This window comes from Daphnia pulicaria, unplaced genomic scaffold, assembly GCF_021234035.1.
Source record: "Daphnia pulicaria isolate SC F1-1A unplaced genomic scaffold, SC_F0-13Bv2 h1tg000068l, whole genome shotgun sequence".
Taxonomy (NCBI): Eukaryota; Metazoa; Arthropoda; class Branchiopoda; order Diplostraca; family Daphniidae; genus Daphnia; species Daphnia pulicaria.
In genome coordinates, this window is record NW_025804788.1 from 223,657 (window position 1) to 243,802 (window position 20,146).

The 20,146-nt window shown below is 37.0% G+C and overlaps 38 pseudogenes; all 38 read right to left on the reverse strand.

Annotated features, from left to right (window-relative positions):
• Positions 1-242: 242 nt before the first annotated feature.
• On the reverse strand, positions 243-361 carry LOC124318445 (annotated as a pseudogene).
• Positions 362-773: 412 nt separating this feature from the next.
• On the reverse strand, positions 774-892 carry LOC124318446 (annotated as a pseudogene).
• Positions 893-1,304: 412 nt separating this feature from the next.
• Positions 1,305-1,423, reverse strand: LOC124318720 (annotated as a pseudogene).
• A 412-nt stretch (positions 1,424-1,835) lies between these two features.
• On the reverse strand, positions 1,836-1,954 carry LOC124318447 (annotated as a pseudogene).
• Positions 1,955-2,366: 412 nt separating this feature from the next.
• Positions 2,367-2,485, reverse strand: LOC124318149 (annotated as a pseudogene).
• Positions 2,486-2,897: 412 nt separating this feature from the next.
• Positions 2,898-3,016, reverse strand: LOC124318448 (annotated as a pseudogene).
• Positions 3,017-3,428: 412 nt separating this feature from the next.
• On the reverse strand, positions 3,429-3,547 carry LOC124318449 (annotated as a pseudogene).
• A 412-nt stretch (positions 3,548-3,959) lies between these two features.
• Positions 3,960-4,078, reverse strand: LOC124318450 (annotated as a pseudogene).
• Positions 4,079-4,490: 412 nt separating this feature from the next.
• LOC124318452 lies at positions 4,491-4,609 on the reverse strand (annotated as a pseudogene).
• A 412-nt stretch (positions 4,610-5,021) lies between these two features.
• On the reverse strand, positions 5,022-5,140 carry LOC124318453 (annotated as a pseudogene).
• Positions 5,141-5,553: 413 nt separating this feature from the next.
• Positions 5,554-5,672, reverse strand: LOC124318454 (annotated as a pseudogene).
• Positions 5,673-6,084: 412 nt separating this feature from the next.
• LOC124318455 lies at positions 6,085-6,203 on the reverse strand (annotated as a pseudogene).
• Positions 6,204-6,615: 412 nt separating this feature from the next.
• LOC124318457 lies at positions 6,616-6,734 on the reverse strand (annotated as a pseudogene).
• A 412-nt stretch (positions 6,735-7,146) lies between these two features.
• Positions 7,147-7,265, reverse strand: LOC124318458 (annotated as a pseudogene).
• A 412-nt stretch (positions 7,266-7,677) lies between these two features.
• LOC124318459 lies at positions 7,678-7,796 on the reverse strand (annotated as a pseudogene).
• A 412-nt stretch (positions 7,797-8,208) lies between these two features.
• LOC124318460 lies at positions 8,209-8,327 on the reverse strand (annotated as a pseudogene).
• A 412-nt stretch (positions 8,328-8,739) lies between these two features.
• LOC124318461 lies at positions 8,740-8,858 on the reverse strand (annotated as a pseudogene).
• Positions 8,859-9,270: 412 nt separating this feature from the next.
• On the reverse strand, positions 9,271-9,389 carry LOC124318463 (annotated as a pseudogene).
• Positions 9,390-9,801: 412 nt separating this feature from the next.
• LOC124318464 lies at positions 9,802-9,920 on the reverse strand (annotated as a pseudogene).
• Positions 9,921-10,332: 412 nt separating this feature from the next.
• LOC124318465 lies at positions 10,333-10,451 on the reverse strand (annotated as a pseudogene).
• A 412-nt stretch (positions 10,452-10,863) lies between these two features.
• Positions 10,864-10,982, reverse strand: LOC124318466 (annotated as a pseudogene).
• Positions 10,983-11,394: 412 nt separating this feature from the next.
• Positions 11,395-11,513, reverse strand: LOC124318467 (annotated as a pseudogene).
• A 412-nt stretch (positions 11,514-11,925) lies between these two features.
• Positions 11,926-12,044, reverse strand: LOC124318469 (annotated as a pseudogene).
• Positions 12,045-12,456: 412 nt separating this feature from the next.
• On the reverse strand, positions 12,457-12,575 carry LOC124318470 (annotated as a pseudogene).
• Positions 12,576-12,987: 412 nt separating this feature from the next.
• LOC124318260 lies at positions 12,988-13,106 on the reverse strand (annotated as a pseudogene).
• A 413-nt stretch (positions 13,107-13,519) lies between these two features.
• LOC124318471 lies at positions 13,520-13,638 on the reverse strand (annotated as a pseudogene).
• A 412-nt stretch (positions 13,639-14,050) lies between these two features.
• Positions 14,051-14,169, reverse strand: LOC124318472 (annotated as a pseudogene).
• A 412-nt stretch (positions 14,170-14,581) lies between these two features.
• LOC124318473 lies at positions 14,582-14,700 on the reverse strand (annotated as a pseudogene).
• Positions 14,701-15,112: 412 nt separating this feature from the next.
• On the reverse strand, positions 15,113-15,231 carry LOC124318474 (annotated as a pseudogene).
• Positions 15,232-15,644: 413 nt separating this feature from the next.
• Positions 15,645-15,763, reverse strand: LOC124318475 (annotated as a pseudogene).
• A 412-nt stretch (positions 15,764-16,175) lies between these two features.
• LOC124318476 lies at positions 16,176-16,294 on the reverse strand (annotated as a pseudogene).
• A 412-nt stretch (positions 16,295-16,706) lies between these two features.
• LOC124318478 lies at positions 16,707-16,825 on the reverse strand (annotated as a pseudogene).
• Positions 16,826-17,237: 412 nt separating this feature from the next.
• On the reverse strand, positions 17,238-17,356 carry LOC124318721 (annotated as a pseudogene).
• Positions 17,357-17,768: 412 nt separating this feature from the next.
• On the reverse strand, positions 17,769-17,887 carry LOC124318479 (annotated as a pseudogene).
• Positions 17,888-18,299: 412 nt separating this feature from the next.
• LOC124318481 lies at positions 18,300-18,418 on the reverse strand (annotated as a pseudogene).
• Positions 18,419-18,830: 412 nt separating this feature from the next.
• Positions 18,831-18,949, reverse strand: LOC124318482 (annotated as a pseudogene).
• A 412-nt stretch (positions 18,950-19,361) lies between these two features.
• On the reverse strand, positions 19,362-19,480 carry LOC124318483 (annotated as a pseudogene).
• A 412-nt stretch (positions 19,481-19,892) lies between these two features.
• On the reverse strand, positions 19,893-20,011 carry LOC124318484 (annotated as a pseudogene).
• Between the last annotated feature and the right edge of the window lie 135 nt (positions 20,012-20,146).

Sequence of the window (20,146 nt, forward strand, 5' to 3'; positions counted from 1 at the left end):
GAATTGAACCTATCCCTATGTCATTGAAATTTTTGATCTACGAATTTGGACTGGTAACCATTGCGATTAAAAAACGCGATAAAATTTGACAAAATCTCAATGGAATTGATCCAGAATCATTCTTATAGATGCATTGAACCTATCTCTAAGGCATTGAAATGTTTCATCTACGAAATTGGACTGGTAACCATCGTTATTGAAAAAAATTTCAAGAAATTTTTTATTGAAAACAAACTATTCATCGCCAACGACATCCCGTATTCCCAAGCGGTCACCCTTCCAAGTACTAACGGGACTCGACGTAACTTAACTTCTGGGAGCTGACGAGACCAGGTGCGTTCTACGTGATATGGCCGTTGACATTCAAAAATGAAAATTTACCCTCCCAGTCCCAATGGATGAATAGAAAATCACTTCAAAGTGAAAGAAATGTTTGTTCTTTGAATTTGGACTGGTAACCATCGCAAATAAAAAGCGCGATCAACTTTGAAAAACTCGCAATGAAATTCATCCAGAATCATTCCTATAGATGAATTGAACCTATCCCTATGTCATTGAAATTTTTGATCTACGAATTTGGACTGGTAACCATTGCGATTAAAAAACGCGATAAAATTTGACAAAATCTCAATGGAATTGATCCAGAATCATTCTTATAGATGCATTGAACCTATCTCTAAGGCATTGAAATGTTTCATCTACGAAATTGGACTGGTAACCATCGTTATTGAAAAAAATTTCAAGAAATTTTTTATTGAAAACAAACTATTCATCGCCAACGACATCCCGTATTCCCAAGCGGTCACCCTTCCAAGTACTAACGGGACTCGACGTAACTTAACTTCTGGGAGCTGACGAGACCAGGTGCGTTCTACGTGATATGGCCGTTGACATTCAAAAATGAAAATTTACCCTCCCAGTCCCAATGGATGAATAGAAAATCACTTCAAAGTGACAGAAATGTTTGTTCTTTGAATTTGGACTGGTAACCATCGCAAATAAAAAGCGCGATCAACTTTGAAAAACTCGCAATGAAATTCATCCAGAATCATTCCTATAGATGAATTGAACCTATCCCTATGTCATTGAAATTTTTGATCTACGAATTTGGACTGGTAACCATTGCGATTAAAAAACGCGATAAAATTTGACAAAAACTCAATGGAATTGATCCAGAATCATTCTTATAGATGCATTGAACCTATCTCTAAGGCATTGAAATGTTTCATCTACGAAATTGGACTGGTAACCATCGTTATTGAAAAAAATTTCAAGAAATTTTTTATTGAAAACAAACTATTCATCGCCAACGACATCCCGTATTCCCAAGCGGTCACCCTTCCAAGTACTAACGGGACTCGACGTAACTTAACTTCTGGGAGCTGACGAGACCAGGTGCGTTCTACGTGATATGGCCATTGACATTCAAAAATGAAAATTTACCCTCCCAGTCCCAATGGATGAATAGAAAATCACTTCAAAGTGACAGAAATGTTTGTTCTTTGAATTTGGACTGGTAACCATCGCAAATAAAAAGCGCGATCAACTTTGAAAAACTCGCAATGAAATTCATCCAGAATCATTCCTATAGATGAATTGAACCTATCCCTATGTCATTGAAATTTTTGATCTACGAATTTGGACTGGTAACCATTGCGATTAAAAAACGCGATAAAATTTGACAAAATCTCAATGGAATTGATCCAGAATCATTCTTATAGATGCATTGAACCTATCTCTAAGGCATTGAAATGTTTCATCTACGAAATTGGACTGGTAACCATCGTTATTGAAAAAAATTTCAAGAAATTTTTTATTGAAAACAAACTATTCATCGCCAACGACATCCCGTATTCCCAAGCGGTCACCCTTCCAAGTACTAACGGGACTCGACGTAACTTAACTTCTGGGAGCTGACGAGACCAGGTGCGTTCTACGTGATATGGCCGTTGACATTCAAAAATGAAAATTTACCCTCCCAGTCCCAATGGATGAATAGAAAATCACTTCAAAGTAACAGAAATGTTTGTTCTTTGAATTTGGACTGGTAACCATCGCAAATAAAAAGCGCGATCAACTTTGAAAAACTCGCAATGAAATTCATCCAGAATCATTCCTATAGATGAATTGAACCTATCCCTATGTCATTGAAATTTTTGATCTACGAATTTGGACTGGTAACCATTGCGATTAAAAAACGCGATAAAATTTGACAAAATCTCAATAGAATTGATCCAGAATCATTCTTATAGATGCATTGAACCTATCTCTAAGGCATTGAAATGTTTCATCTACGAAATTGGACTGGTAACCATCGTTATTGAAAAAAATTTCAAGAAATTTTTTATTGAAAACAAGCTATTCATCGCCAATGACATCCCGTATTCCCAAGCGGTCACCCTTCCAAGTACTAACGGGACTCGACGTAACTTAACTTCTGGGAGCTGACGAGACCAGGTGCGTTCTACGTGATATGGCCGTTGACATTCAAAAATGAAAATTTACCCTCCCAGTCCCAATGGATGAATAGAAAATCACTTCAAAGTGACAGAAATGTTTGTTCTTTGAATTTGGACTGGTAACCATCGCAAATAAAAAGCGCGATCAACTTTGAAAAACTCGCAATGAAATTCATCCAGAATCATTCCTATAGATGAATTGAACCTATCCCTATGTCATTGAAATTTTTGATCTACGAATTTGGACTGGTAACCATTGCGATTAAAAAACGCGATAAAATTTGACAAAATCTCAATGGAATTGATCCAGAATCATTCTTATAGATGCATTGAACCTATCTCTAAGGCATTGAAATGTTTCATCTACGAAATTGGACTGGTAACCATCGTTATTGAAAAAAATTTCAAGAAATTTTTTATTGAAAACAAACTATTCATCGCCAACGACATCCCGTATTCCCAAGCGGTCACCCTTCCAAGTACTAACGGGACTCGACGTAACTTAACTTCTGGGAGCTGACGAGACCAGGTGCGTTCTACGTGATATGGCCGTTGACATTCAAAAATGAAAATTTACCCTCCCAGTCCCAATGGATGAATAGAAAATCACTTCAAAGTGAAAGAAATGTTTGTTCTTTGAATTTGGACTGGTAACCATCGCAAATAAAAAGCGCGATCAACTTTGAAAAACTCGCAATGAAATTCATCCAGAATCATTCCTATAGATGAATTGAACCTATCCCTATGTCATTGAAATTTTTGATCTACGAATTTGGACTGGTAACCATTGCGATTAAAAAACGCGATAAAATTTGACAAAATCTCAATGGAATTGATCCAGAATCATTCTTATAGATGCATTGAACCTATCTCTAAGGCATTGAAATGTTTCATCTACGAAATTGGACTGGTAACCATCGTTATTGAAAAAAATTTCAAGAAATTTTTTATTGAAAACAAACTATTCATCGCCAACGACATCCCGTATTCCCAAGCGGTCACCCTTCCAAGTACTAACGGGACTCGACGTAACTTAACTTCTGGGAGCTGACGAGACCAGGTGCGTTCTACGTGATATGGCCGTTGACATTCAAAAATGAAAATTTACCCTCCCAGTCCCAATGGATGAATAGAAAATCACTTCAAAGTGACAGAAATGTTTGTTCTTTGAATTTGGACTGGTAACCATCGCAAATAAAAAGCGCGATCAACTTTGAAAAACTCGCAATGAAATTCATCCAGAATCATTCCTATAGATGAATTGAACCTATCCCTATGTCATTGAAATTTTTGATCTACGAATTTGGACTGGTAACCATTGCGATTAAAAAACGCGATAAAATTTGACAAAATCTCAATGGAATTGATCCAGAATCATTCTTATAGATGCATTGAACCTATCTCTAAGGCATTGAAATGTTTCATCTACGAAATTGGACTGGTAACCATCGTTATTGAAAAAAATTTCAAGAAATTTTTTATTGAAAACAAACTATTCATCGCCAACGACATCCCGTATTCCCAAGCGGTCACCCTTCCAAGTACTAACGGGACTCGACGTAACTTAACTTCTGGGAGCTGACGAGACCAGGTGCGTTCTACGTGATATGGCCGTTGACATTCAAAAATGAAAATTTACCCTCCCAGTCCCAATGGATGAATAGAAAATCACTTCAAAGTGACAGAAATGTTTGTTCTTTGAATTTGGACTGGTAACCATCGCAAATAAAAAGCGCGATCAACTTTGAAAAACTCGCAATGAAATTCATCCAGAATCATTCCTATAGATGAATTGAACCTATCCCTATGTCATTGAAATTTTTGATCTACGAATTTGGACTGGTAACCATTGCGATTAAAAAACGCGATAAAATTTGACAAAATCTCAATGGAATTGATCCAGAATCATTCTTATAGATGCATTGAACCTATCTCTAAGGCATTGAAATGTTTCATCTACGAAATTGGACTGGTAACCATCGTTATTGAAAAAAATTTCAAGAAATTTTTTATTGAAAACAAACTATTCATCGCCAACGACATCCCGTATTCCCAAGCGGTCACCCTTCCAAGTACTAACGGGACTCGACGTAACTTAACTTCTGGGAGCTGACGAGACCAGGTGCGTTCTACGTGATATGGCCGTTGACATTCAAAAATGAAAATTTACCCTCCCAGTCCCAATGGATGAATAGAAAATCACTTCAAAGTGACAGAAATGTTTGTTCTTTGAATTTGGACTGGTAACCATCGCAAATAAAAAGCGCGATCAACTTTGAAAAACTCGCAATGAAATTCATCCAGAATCATTCCTATAGATGAATTGAACCTATCCCTATGTCATTGAAATTTTTGATCTACGAATTTGGACTGGTAACCATTGCGATTAAAAAACGCGATAAAATTTGACAAAATCTCAATGGAATTGATCCAGAATCATTCTTATAGATGCATTGAACCTATCTCTAAGGCATTGAAATGTTTCATCTACGAAATTGGACTGGTAACCATCGTTATTGAAAAAAATTTCAAGAAATTTTTTATTGAAAACAAACTATTCATCGCCAACGACATCCCGTATTCCCAAGCGGTCACCCTTCCAAGTACTAACGGGACTCGACGTAACTTAACTTCTGGGAGCTGACGAGACCAGGTGCGTTCTACGTGATATGGCCGTTGACATTCAAAAATGAAAATTTACCCTCCCAGTCCCAATGGATGAATAGAAAATCACTTCAAAGTGACAGAAATGTTTGTTCATTGAATTTGGACTGGTAACCATCGCGAATAAAAAGCGCGATCAACTTTGAAAAACTCGCAATGAAATTCATCCAGAATCATTCCTATAGATGAATTGAACCTATCCCTATGTCATTGAAATTTTTGATCTACGAATTTGGACTGGTAACCATTGCGATTAAAAAACGCGATAAAATTTGACAAAATCTCAATGGAATTGATCCAGAATCATTCTTATAGATGAATTGAACCTATCTCTGAGGCATTGAAATGTTTCATCTACGAAATTGGACTGGTAACCATCGTTATTGAAAAAAAATTTCAAGAAATTTTTTATTGAAAACAAGCTATTCATCGCCAACGACATCCCGTATTCCCAAGCGGTCACCCTTCCAAGTACTAACGGGACTCGACGTAACTTAACTTCTGGGAGCTGACGAGACCAGGTGCGTTCTACGTGATATGGCCGTTGACATTCAAAAATGAAAATTTACCCTCCCAGTCCCAATGGATGAATAGAAAATCACTTCAAAGTGACAGAAATGTTTGTTCATTGAATTTGGACTGGTAACCATCGCGAATAAAAAGCGCGATCAACTTTGAAAAACTCGCAATGAAATTCATCCAGAATCATTCCTATAGATGAATTGAACCTATCCCTATGTCATTGAAATTTTTGATCTACGAATTTGGACTGGTAACCATTGCGATTAAAAAACGCGATAAAATTTGACAAAATCTCAATGGAATTGATCCAGAATCATTCTTATAGATGCATTGAACCTATCTCTAAGGCATTGAAATGTTTCATCTACGAAATTGGACTGGTAACCATCGTTATTGAAAAAAATTTCAAGAAATTTTTTATTGAAAACAAACTATTCATCGCCAACGACATCCCGTATTCCCAAGCGGTCACCCTTCCAAGTACTAACGGGACTCGACGTAACTTAACTTCTGGGAGCTGACGAGACCAGGTGCGTTCTACGTGATATGGCCGTTGACATTCAAAAATGAAAATTTACCCTCCCAGTCCCAATGGATGAATAGAAAATCACTTCAAAGTGACAGAAATGTTTGTTCTTTGAATTTGGACTGGTAACCATCGCAAATAAAAAGCGCGATCAACTTTGAAAAACTCGCAATGAAATTCATCCAGAATCATTCCTATAGATGAATTGAACCTATCCCTATGTCATTGAAATTTTTGATCTACGAATTTGGACTGGTAACCATTGCGATTAAAAAACGCGATAAAATTTGACAAAATCTCAATGGAATTGATCCAGAATCATTCTTATAGATGCATTGAACCTATCTCTAAGGCATTGAAATGTTTCATCTACGAAATTGGACTGGTAACCATCGTTATTGAAAAAAATGTCAAGAAATTTGTTATTGAAAACAAACTATTCATCGCCAACGACATCCCGTATTCCCAAGCGGTCACCCTTCCAAGTACTAACGGGACTCGACGTAACTTAACTTCTGGGAGCTGACGAGACCAGGTGCGTTCTACGTGATATGGCCGTTGACATTCAAAAATGAAAATTTACCCTCCCAGTCCCAATGGATGAATAGAAAATCACTTCAAAGTGAAAGAAATGTTTGTTCTTTGAATTTGGACTGGTAACCATCGCAAATAAAAAGCGCGATCAACTTTGAAAAACTCGCAATGAAATTCATCCAGAATCATTCCTATAGATGAATTGAACCTATCCCTATGTCATTGAAATTTTTGATCTACGAATTTGGACTGGTAACCATTGCGATTAAAAAACGCGATAAAATTTGACAAAATCTCAATGGAATTGATCCAGAATCATTCTTATAGATGCATTGAACCTATCTCTAAGGCATTGAAATGTTTCATCTACGAAATTGGACTGGTAACCATCGTTATTGAAAAAAATGTCAAGAAATTTGTTATTGAAAACAAACTATTCATCGCCAACGACATCCCGTATTCCCAAGCGGTCACCCTTCCAAGTACTAACGGGACTCGACGTAACTTAACTTCTGGGAGCTGACGAGACCAGGTGCGTTCTACGTGATATGGCCGTTGACATTCAAAAATGAAAATTTACCCTCCCAGTCCCAATGGATGAATAGAAAATCACTTCAAAGTGAAAGAAATGTTTGTTCTTTGAATTTGGACTGGTAACCATCGCAAATAAAAAGCGCGATCAACTTTGAAAAACTCGCAATGAAATTCATCCAGAATCATTCCTATAGATGAATTGAACCTATCCCTATGTCATTGAAATTTTTGATCTACGAATTTGGACTGGTAACCATTGCGATTAAAAAACGCGATAAAATTTGACAAAATCTCAATGGAATTGATCCAGAATCATTCTTATAGATGCATTGAACCTATCTCTAAGGCATTGAAATGTTTCATCTACGAAATTGGACTGGTAACCATCGTTATTGAAAAAAATTTCAAGAAATTTTTTATTGAAAACAAACTATTCATCGCCAACGACATCCCGTATTCCCAAGCGGTCACCCTTCCAAGTACTAACGGGACTCGACGTAACTTAACTTCTGGGAGCTGACGAGACCAGGTGCGTTCTACGTGATATGGCCGTTGACATTCAAAAATGAAAATTTACCCTCCCAGTCCCAATGGATGAATAGAAAATCACTTCAAAGTGACAGAAATGTTTGTTCTTTGAATTTGGACTGGTAACCATCGCAAATAAAAAGCGCGATCAACTTTGAAAAACTCGCAATGAAATTCATCCAGAATCATTCCTATAGATGAATTGAACCTATCCCTATGTCATTGAAATTTTTGATCTACGAATTTGGACTGGTAACCATTGCGATTAAAAAACGCGATAAAATTTGACAAAATCTCAATGGAATTGATCCAGAATCATTCTTATAGATGCATTGAACCTATCTCTAAGGCATTGAAATGTTTCATCTACGAAATTGGACTGGTAACCATCGTTATTGAAAAAAATTTCAAGAAATTTTTTATTGAAAACAAACTATTCATCGCCAACGACATCCCGTATTCCCAAGCGGTCACCCTTCCAAGTACTAACGGGACTCGACGTAACTTAACTTCTGGGAGCTGACGAGACCAGGTGCGTTCTACGTGATATGGCCGTTGACATTCAAAAATGAAAATTTACCCTCCCAGTCCCAATGGATGAATAGAAAATCACTTCAAAGTGACAGAAATGTTTGTTCTTTGAATTTGGACTGGTAACCATCGCAAATAAAAAGCGCGATCAACTTTGAAAAACTCGCAATGAAATTCATCCAGAATCATTCCTATAGATGAATTGAACCTATCCCTATGTCATTGAAATTTTTGATCTACGAATTTGGACTGGTAACCATTGCGATTAAAAAACGCGATAAAATTTGACAAAATCTCAATGGAATTGATCCAGAATCATTCTTATAGATGCATTGAACCTATCTCTAAGGCATTGAAATGTTTCATCTACGAAATTGGACTGGTAACCATCGTTATTGAAAAAAATTTCAAGAAATTTTTTATTGAAAACAAACTATTCATCGCCAACGACATCCCGTATTCCCAAGCGGTCACCCTTCCAAGTACTAACGGGACTCGACGTAACTTAACTTCTGGGAGCTGACGAGACCAGGTGCGTTCTACGTGATATGGCCGTTGACATTCAAAAATGAAAATTTACCCTCCCAGTCCCAATGGATGAATAGAAAATCACTTCAAAGTGACAGAAATGTTTGTTCTTTGAATTTGGACTGGTAACCATCGCAAATAAAAAGCGCGATCAACTTTGAAAAACTCGCAATGAAATTCATCCAGAATCATTCCTATAGATGAATTGAACCTATCCCTATGTCATTGAAATTTTTGATCTACGAATTTGGACTGGTAACCATTGCGATTAAAAAACGCGATAAAATTTGACAAAATCTCAATGGAATTGATCCAGAATCATTCTTATAGATGCATTGAACCTATCTCTAAGGCATTGAAATGTTTCATCTACGAAATTGGACTGGTAACCATCGTTATTGAAAAAAATTTCAAGAAATTTTTTATTGAAAACAAACTATTCATCGCCAACGACATCCCGTATTCCCAAGCGGTCACCCTTCCAAGTACTAACGGGACTCGACGTAACTTAACTTCTGGGAGCTGACGAGACCAGGTGCGTTCTACGTGATATGGCCGTTGACATTCAAAAATGAAAATTTACCCTCCCAGTCCCAATGGATGAATAGAAAATCACTTCAAAGTGACAGAAATGTTAGTTCTTTGAATTTGGACTGGTAACCATCGCAAATAAAAAGCGCGATCAACTTTGAAAAACTCGCAATGAAATTCATCCAGAATCATTCCTATAGATGAATTGAACCTATCCCTATGTCATTGAAATTTTTGATCTACGAATTTGGACTGGTAACCATTGCGATTAAAAAACGCGATAAAATTTGACAAAATCTCAATGGAATTGATCCAGAATCATTCTTATAGATGCATTGAACCTATCTCTAAGGCATTGAAATGTTTCATCTACGAAATTGGACTGGTAACCATCGTTATTGAAAAAAATTTCAAGAAATTTTTTATTGAAAACAAACTATTCATCGCCAACGACATCCCGTATTCCCAAGCGGTCACCCTTCCAAGTACTAACGGGACTCGACGTAACTTAACTTCTGGGAGCTGACGAGACCAGGTGCGTTCTACGTGATATGGCCGTTGACATTCAAAAATGAAAATTTACCCTCCCAGTCCCAATGGATGAATAGAAAATCACTTCAAAGTGACAGAAATGTTTGTTCTTTGAATTTGGACTGGTAACCATCGCAAATAAAAAGCGCGATCAACTTTGAAAAACTCGCAATGAAATTCATCCAGAATCATTCCTATAGATGAATTGAACCTATCCCTATGTCATTGAAATTTTTGATCTACGAATTTGGACTGGTAACCATTGCGATTAAAAAACGCGATAAAATTTGACAAAATCTCAATGGAATTGATCCAGAATCATTCTTATAGATGCATTGAACCTATCTCTAAGGCATTGAAATGTTTCATCTACGAAATTGGACTGGTAACCATCGTTATTGAAAAAAATTTCAAGAAAATTTTTATTGAAAACAAACTATTCATCGCCAACGACATCCCGTATTCCCAAGCGGTCACCCTTCCAAGTACTAACGGGACTCGACGTAACTTAACTTCTGGGAGCTGACGAGACCAGGTGCGTTCTACGTGATATGGCCGTTGACATTCAAAAATGAAAATTTACCCTCCCAGTCCCAATGGATGAATAGAAAATCACTTCAAAGTGACAGAAATGTTTGTTCTTTGAATTTGGACTGGTAACCATCGCAAATAAAAAGCGCGATCAACTTTGAAAAACTCGCAATGAAATTCATCCAGAATCATTCCTATAGATGAATTGAACCTATCCCTATGTCATTGAAATTTTTGATCTACGAATTTGGACTGGTAACCATTGCGATTAAAAAACGCGATAAAATTTGACAAAATCTCAATGGAATTGATCCAGAATCATTCTTATAGATGCATTGAACCTATCTCTAAGGCATTGAAATGTTTCATCTACGAAATTGGACTGGTAACCATCGTTATTGAAAAAAATTTCAAGAAATTTTTTATTGAAAACAAACTATTCATCGCCAACGACATCCCGTATTCCCAAGCGGTCACCCTTCCAAGTACTAACGGGACTCGACGTAACTTAACTTCTGGGAGCTGACGAGACCAGGTGCGTTCTACGTGATATGGCCGTTGACATTCAAAAATGAAAATTTACCCTCCCAGTCCCAATGGATGAATAGAAAATCACTTCAAAGTGACAGAAATGTTTGTTCTTTGAATTTGGACTGGTAACCATCGCAAATAAAAAGCGCGATCAACTTTGAAAAACTCGCAATGAAATTCATCCAGAATCATTCCTATAGATGAATTGAACCTATCCCTATGTCATTGAAATTTTTGATCTACGAATTTGGACTGGTAACCATTGCGATTAAAAAACGCGATAAAATTTGACAAAATCTCAATGGAATTGATCCAGAATCATTCTTATAGATGCATTGAACCTATCTCTAAGGCATTGAAATGTTTCATCTACGAAATTGGACTGGTAACCATCGTTATTGAAAAAAATTTCAAGAAATTTTTTATTGAAAACAAACTATTCATCGCCAACGACATCCCGTATTCCCAAGCGGTCACCCTTCCAAGTACTAACGGGACTCGACGTAACTTAACTTCTGGGAGCTGACGAGACCAGGTGCGTTCTACGTGATATGGCCGTTGACATTCAAAAATGAAAATTTACCCTCCCAGTCCCAATGGATGAATAGAAAATCACTTCAAAGTGACAGAAATGTTTGTTCATTGAATTTGGACTGGTAACCATCGCGAATAAAAAGCGCGATCAACTTTGAAAAACTCGCAATGAAATTCATCCAGAATCATTCCTATAGATGAATTGAACCTATCCCTATGTCATTGAAATTTTTGATCTACGAATTTGGACTGGTAACCATTGCGATTAAAAAACGCGATAAAATTTGACAAAATCTCAATGGAATTGATCCAGAATCATTCTTATAGATGCATTGAACATATCTCTAAGGCATTGAAATGTTTCATCTACGAAATTGGACTGGTAACCATCGTTATTGAAAAAAATTTCAAGAAATTTTTTATTGAAAACAAACTATTCATCGCCAACGACATCCCGTATTCCCAAGCGGTCACCCTTCCAAGTACTAACGGGACTCGACGTAACTTAACTTCTGGGAGCTGACGAGACCAGGTGCGTTCTACGTGATATGGCCGTTGACATTCAAAAATGAAAATTTACCCTCCCAGTCCCAATGGATGAATAGAAAATCACTTCAAAGTGACAGAAATGTTTGTTCTTTGAATTTGGACTGGTAACCATCGCAAATAAAAAGCGCGATCAACTTTGAAAAACTCGCAATGAAATTCATCCAGAATCATTCCTATAGATGAATTGAACCTATCCCTATGTCATTGAAATTTTTGATCTACGAATTTGGACTGGTAACCATTGCGATTAAAAAACGCGATAAAATTTGACAAAATCTCAATGGAATTGATCCAGAATCATTCTTATAGATGCATTGAACCTATCTCTAAGGCATTGAAATGTTTCATCTACGAAATTGGACTGGTAACCATCGTTATTGAAAAAAATTTCAAGAAATTTTTTATTGAAAACAAACTATTCATCGCCAACGACATCCCGTATTCCCAAGCGGTCACCCTTCCAAGTACTAACGGGACTCGACGTAACTTAACTTCTGGGAGCTGACGAGACCAGGTGCGTTCTACGTGATATGGCCGTTGACATTCAAAAATGAAAATTTACCCTCCCAGTCCCAATGGATGAATAGAAAATCACTTCAAAGTGACAGAAATGTTTGTTCATTGAATTTGGACTGGTAACCATCGCGAATAAAAAGCGCGATCAACTTTGAAAAACTCGCAATGAAATTCATCCAGAATCATTCCTATAGATGAATTGAACCTATCCCTATGTCATTGAAATTTTTGATCTACGAATTTGGACTGGTAACCATTGCGATTAAAAAACGCGATAAAATTTGACAAAATCTCAATGGAATTGATCCAGAATCATTCTTATAGATGCATTGAACCTATCTCTAAGGCATTGAAATGTTTCATCTACGAAATTGGACTGGTAACCATCGTTATTGAAAAAAATTTCAAGAAATTTTTTATTGAAAACAAACTATTCATCGCCAACGACATCCCGTATTCCCAAGCGGTCACCCTTCCAAGTACTAACGGGACTCGACGTAACTTAACTTCTGGGAGCTGACGAGACCAGGTGCGTTCTACGTGATCAGATTTTTACATACCTGCATCCCAGATGCCATGCCACAAGATACAGTCCTCAGGTGGTCCTCTCAGCCTTTCACTACAACTTGTCCCCAAAATGTTAGCTCCATTGGTTACTCTTTGGGCCCCAAATGCCTTCATCGTTTCTTTCAAACTTGAAACTTCATCCAGAATCATTCCTATAGATGAATTGAACCTATCCCTATGTCATTGAAATTTTTGATCTACGAATTTGGACTGGTAACCATTGCGATTAAAAAACGCGATAAAATTTGACAAAATCTCAATGGAATTGATCCAGAATCATTCTTATAGATGAATTGAACCTATCTCTGAGGCATTGAAATGTTTCATCTACGAAATTGGACTGGTAACCATCGTTATTGAAAAAAAATTTCAAGAAATTTTTTATTGAAAACAAGCTATTCATCGCCAACGACATCCCGTATTCCCAAGCGGTCACCCTTCCAAGTACTAACGGGACTCGACGTAACTTAACTTCTGGGAGCTGACGAGACCAGGTGCGTTCTACGTGATATGGCCGTTGACATTCAAAAATGAAAATTTACCCTCCCAGTCCCAATGGATGAATAGAAAATCACTTCAAAGTGACAGAAATGTTTGTTCATTGAATTTGGACTGGTAACCATCGCGAATAAAAAGCGCGATCAACTTTGAAAAACTCGCAATGAAATTCATCCAGAATCATTCCTATAGATGAATTGAACCTATCCCTATGTCATTGAAATTTTTGATCTACGAATTTGGACTGGTAACCATTGCGATTAAAAAACGCGATAAAATTTGACAAAATCTCAATGGAATTGATCCAGAATCATTCTTATAGATGCATTGAACCTATCTCTAAGGCATTGAAATGTTTCATCTACGAAATTGGACTGGTAACCATCGTTATTGAAAAAAATTTCAAGAAATTTTTTATTGAAAACAAACTATTCATCGCCAACGACATCCCGTATTCCCAAGCGGTCACCCTTCCAAGTACTAACGGGACTCGACGTAACTTAACTTCTGGGAGCTGACGAGACCAGGTGCGTTCTACGTGATATGGCCGTTGACATTCAAAAATGAAAATTTACCCTCCCAGTCCCAATGGATGAATAGAAAATCACTTCAAAGTGACAGAAATGTTTGTTCTTTGAATTTGGACTGGTAACCATCGCAAATAAAAAGCGCGATCAACTTTGAAAAACTCGCAATGAAATTCATCCAGAATCATTCCTATAGATGAATTGAACCTATCCCTATGTCATTGAAATTTTTGATCTACGAATTTGGACTGGTAACCATTGCGATTAAAAAACGCGATAAAATTTGACAAAATCTCAATGGAATTGATCCAGAATCATTCTTATAGATGCATTGAACCTATCTCTAAGGCATTGAAATGTTTCATCTACGAAATTGGACTGGTAACCATCGTTATTGAAAAAAATTTCAAGAAATTTTTTATTGAAAACAAACTATTCATCGCCAACGACATCCCGTATTCCCAAGCGGTCACCCTTCCAAGTACTAACGGGACTCGACGTAACTTAACTTCTGGGAGCTGACGAGACCAGGTGCGTTCTACGTGATATGGCCGTTGACATTCAAAAATGAAAATTTACCCTCCCAGTCCCAATGGATGAATAGAAAATCACTTCAAAGTGACAGAAATGTTTGTTCATTGAATTTGGACTGGTAACCATCGCGAATAAAAAGCGCGATCAACTTTGAAAAACTCGCAATGAAATTCATCCAGAATCATTCCTATAGATGAATTGAACCTATCCCTATGTCATTGAAATTTTTGATCTACGAATTTGGACTGGTAACCATTGCGATTAAAAAACGCGATAAAATTTGACAAAATCTCAATGGAATTGATCCAGAATCATTCTTATAGATGCATTGAACCTATCTCTAAGGCATTGAAATGTTTCATCTACGAAATTGGACTGGTAACCATCGTTATTGAAAAAAATTTCAAGAAATTTTTTATTGAAAACAAACTATTCATCGCCAACGACATCCCGTATTCCCAAGCGGTCACCCTTCCAAGTACTAACGGGACTCGACGTAACTTAACTTCTGGGAGCTGACGAGACCAGGTGCGTTCTACGTGATATGGCCGTTGACATTCAAAAATGAAAATTTACCCTCCCAGTCCCAATGGATGAATAGAAAATCACTTCAAAGTGACAGAAATGTTTGTTCATTGAATTTGGACTGGTAACCATCGCGAATAAAAAGCGCGATCAACTTTGAAAAACTCGCAATGAAATTCATCCAGAATCATTCCTATAGATGAATTGAACCTATCCCTATGTCATTGAAATTTTTGATCTACGAATTTGGACTGGTAACCATTGCGATTAAAAAACGCGATAAAATTTGACAAAATCTCAATGGAATTGATCCAGAATCATTCTTATAGATGAATTGAACCTATCTCTGAGGCATTGAAATGTTTCATCTACGAAATTGGACTGGTAACCATCGTTATTGAAAAAAAATTTCAAGAAATTTTTTATTGAAAACAAGCTATTCATCGCCAACGACATCCCGTATTCCCAAGCGGTCACCCTTCCAAGTACTAACGGGACTCGACGTAACTTAACTTCTGGGAGCTGACGAGACCAGGTGCGTTCTACGTGATATGGCCGTTGACATTCAAAAATGAAAATTTACCCTCCCAGTCCCAATGGATGAATAGAAAATCACTTCAAAGTGACAGAAATGTTTGTTCATTGAATTTGGACTGGTAACCATCGCGAATAAAAAGCGCGATCAACTTTGAAAAACTCGCAATGAAATTCATCCAGAATCATTCCTATAGATGAATTGAACCTATCCCTATGTCATTGAAATTTTTGATCTACGAATTTGGACTGGTAACCATTGCGATTAAAAAACGCGATAAAATTTGACAAAATCTCAATGGAATTGATCCAGAATCATTCTTATAGATGCATTGAACCTATCTCTAAGGCATTGAAATGTTTCATCTACGAAATTGGACTGGTAACCATCGTTATTGAAAAAAATTTCAAGAAATTTTTTATTGAAAACAAACTATTCATCGCCAACGACATCCCGTATTCCCAAGCGGTCACCCTTCCAAGTACTAACGGGACTCGACGTAACTTAACTTCTGGGAGCTGACGAGACCAGGTGCGTTCTACGTGATATGGCCGTTGACATTCAAAAATGAAAATTTACCCTCCCAGTCCCAATGGATGAATAGAAAATCACTTCAAAGTGACAGAAATGTTTGTTCTTTGAATTTGGACTGGTAACCATCGCAAATAAAAAGCGCGATCAACTTTGAAAAACTCGCAATGAAATTCATCCAGAATCATTCCTATAGATGAATTGAACCTATCCCTATGTCATTGAAATTTTTGATCTACGAATTTGGACTGGTAACCATTGCGATTAAAAAACGCGATAAAATTTGACAAAATCTCAATGGAATTGATCCAGAATCATTCTTATAGATGCATTGAACCTATCTCTAAGGCATTGAAATGTTTCATCTACGAAATTGGACTGGTAACCATCGTTATTGAAAAAAATTTCAAGAAATTTTTTATTGAAAACAAACTATTCATCGCCAACGACATCCCGTATTCCCAAGCGGTCACCCTTCCAAGTACTAACGGGACTCGACGTAACTTAACTTCTGGGAGCTGACGAGACCAGGTGCGTTCTACGTGATATGGCCGTTGACATTCAAAAATGAAAATTTACCCTCCCAGTCCCAATGGATGAATAGAAAATCACTTCAAAGTGACAGAAATGTTTGTTCATTGAATTTGGACTGGTAACCATCGCGAATAAAAAGCGCGATCAACTTTGAAAAACTCGCAATGAAATTCATCCAGAATCATTCCTATAGATGAATTGAACCTATCCCTATGTCATTGAAATTTTTGATCTACGAATTTGGACTGGTAACCATTGCGATTAAAAAACGCGATAAAATTTGACAAAATCTCAATGGAATTGATCCAGAATCATTCTTATAGATGCATTGAACCTATCTCTAAGGCATTGAAATGTTTCATCTACGAAATTGGACTGGTAACCATCGTTATTGAAAAAAATTTCAAGAAATTTTTTATTGAAAACAAACTATTCATCGCCAACGACATCCCGTATTCCCAAGCGGTCACCCTTCCAAGTACTAACGGGACTCGACGTAACTTAACTTCTGGGAGCTGACGAGACCAGGTGCGTTCTACGTGATATGGCCATTGACATTCAAAAATGAAAATTTACCCTCCCAGTCCCAATGGATGAATAGAAAATCACTTCAAAGTGACAGAAATGTTTGTTCTTTGAATTTGGACTGGTAACCATCGCAAATAAAAAGCGCGATCAACTTTGAAAAACTCGCAATGAAATTCATCCAGAATCATTCCTATAGATGAATTGAACCTATCCCTATGTCATTGAAATTTTTGATCTACGAATTTGGACTGGTAACCATTGCGATTAAAAAACGCGATAAAATTTGACAAAATCTCAATGGAATTGATCCAGAATCATTCTTATAGATGCATTGAACCTATCTCTAAGGCATTGAAATGTTTCATCTACGAAATTGGACTGGTAACCATCGTTATTGAAAAAAATTTCAAGAAATTTTTTATTGAAAACAAACTATTCATCGCCAACGACATCCCGTATTCCCAAGCGGTCACCCTTCCAAGTACTAACGGGACTCGACGTAACTTAACTTCTGGGAGCTGACGAGACCAGGTGCGTTCTACGTGATATGGCCGTTGACATTCAAAAATGAAAATTTACCCTCCCAGTCCCAATGGATGAATAGAAAATCACTTCAAAGTAACAGAAATGTTTGTTCTTTGAATTTGGACTGGTAACCATCGCAAATAAAAAGCGCGATCAACTTTGAAAAACTCGCAATGAAATTCATCCAGAATCATTCCTATAGATGAATTGAACCTATCCCTATGTCATTGAAATTTTTGATCTACGAATTTGGACTGGTAACCATTGCGATTAAAAAACGCGATAAAATTTGACAAAATCTCAATGGAATTGATCCAGAATCATTCTTATAGATGCATTGAACCTATCTCTAAGGCATTGAAATGTTTCATCTACGAAATTGGACTGGTAACCATCGTTATTGAAAAAAATTTCAAGAAATTTTTTATTGAAAACAAACTATTCATCGCCAACGACATCCCGTATTCCCAAGCGGTCACCCTTCCAAGTACTAACGGGACTCGACGTAACTTAACTTCTGGGAGCTGACGAGACCAGGTGCGTTCTACGTGATATGGCCGTTGACATTCAAAAATGAAAATTTACCCTCCCAGTCCCAATGGATGAATAGAAAATCACTTCAAAGTGACAGAAATGTTTGTTCTTTGAATTTGGACTGGTAACCATCGCAAATAAAAAGCGCGATCAACTTTGAAAAACTCGCAATGAAATTCATCCAGAATCATTCCTATAGATGAATTGAACCTATCCCTATGTCATTGAAATTTTTGATCTACGAATTTGGACTGGTAACCATTGCGATTAAAAAACGCGATAAAATTTGACAAAATCTCAATGGAATTGATCCAGAATCATTCTTATAGATGCATTGAACCTATCTCTAAGGCATTGAAATGTTTCATCTACGAAATTGGACTGGTAACCATCGTTATTGAAAAAAATTTCAAGAAAATTTTTATTGAAAACAAACTATTCATCGCCAACGACATCCCGTATTCCCAAGCGGTCACCCTTCCAAGTACTAACGGGACTCGACGTAACTTAACTTCTGGGAGCTGACGAGACCAGGTGCGTTCTACGTGATATGGCCGTTGACATTCAAAAATGAAAATTTACCCTCCCAGTCCCAATGGATGAATAGAAAATCACTTCAAAGTGACAGAAATGTTTGTTCTTTGAATTTGGACTGGTAACCATCGCAAATAAAAAGCGCGATCAACTTTGAAAAACTCGCAATGAAATTCATCCAGAATCATTCCTATAGATGAATTGAACCTATCCCTATGTCATTGAAATTTTTGATCTACGAATTTGGACTGGTAACCATTGCGATTAAAAAACGCGATAAAATTTGACAAAATCTCAATGGAATTGATCCAGAATCATTCTTATAGATGCATTGAACCTATCTCTAAGGCATTGAAATGTTTCATCTACGAAATTGGACTGGTAACCATCGTTATTGAAAAAAATTTCAAGAAATTTTTTATTGAAAACAAACTATTCATCGCCAACGACATCCCGTATTCCCAAGCGGTCACCCTTCCAAGTACTAACGGGACTCGACGTAACTTAACTTCTGGGAGCTGACGAGACCAGGTGCGTTCTACGTGATATGGCCGTTGACATTCAAAAATGAAAATTTACCCTCCCAGTCCCAATGGATGAATAGAAAATCACTTCAAAGTGACAGAAATGTTTGTTCTTTGAATTTGGACTGGTAACCATCGCAAATAAAAAGCGCGATCAACTTTGAAAAACTCGCAATGAAATTCATCCAGAATCATTCCTATAGATGAATTGAACCTATCCCTATGTCATTGAAATTTTTGATCTACGAATTTGGACTGGTAACCATTGCGATTAAAAAACGCGATAAAATTTGACAAAATCTCAATGGAATTGATCCAGAATCATTCTTATAGATGCATTGAACCTATCTCTAAGGCATTGAAATGTTTCATCTACGAAATTGGACTGGTAACCATCGTTATTGAAAAAAATTTCAAGAAATTTTTTATTGAAAACAAACTATTCATCGCCAACGACATCCCGTATTCCCAAGCGGTCACCCTTCCAAGTACTAACGGGACTCGACGTAACTTAACTTCTGGGAGCTGACGAGACCAGGTGCGTTCTACGTGATATGGCCGTTGACATTCAAAAATGAAAATTTACCCTCCCAGTCCCAATGGATGAATAGAAAATCACTTCAAAGTGACAGAAATGTTTGTTCATTGAATTTGGACTGGTAACCATCGCGAATAAAAAGCGCGATCAACTTTGAAAAACT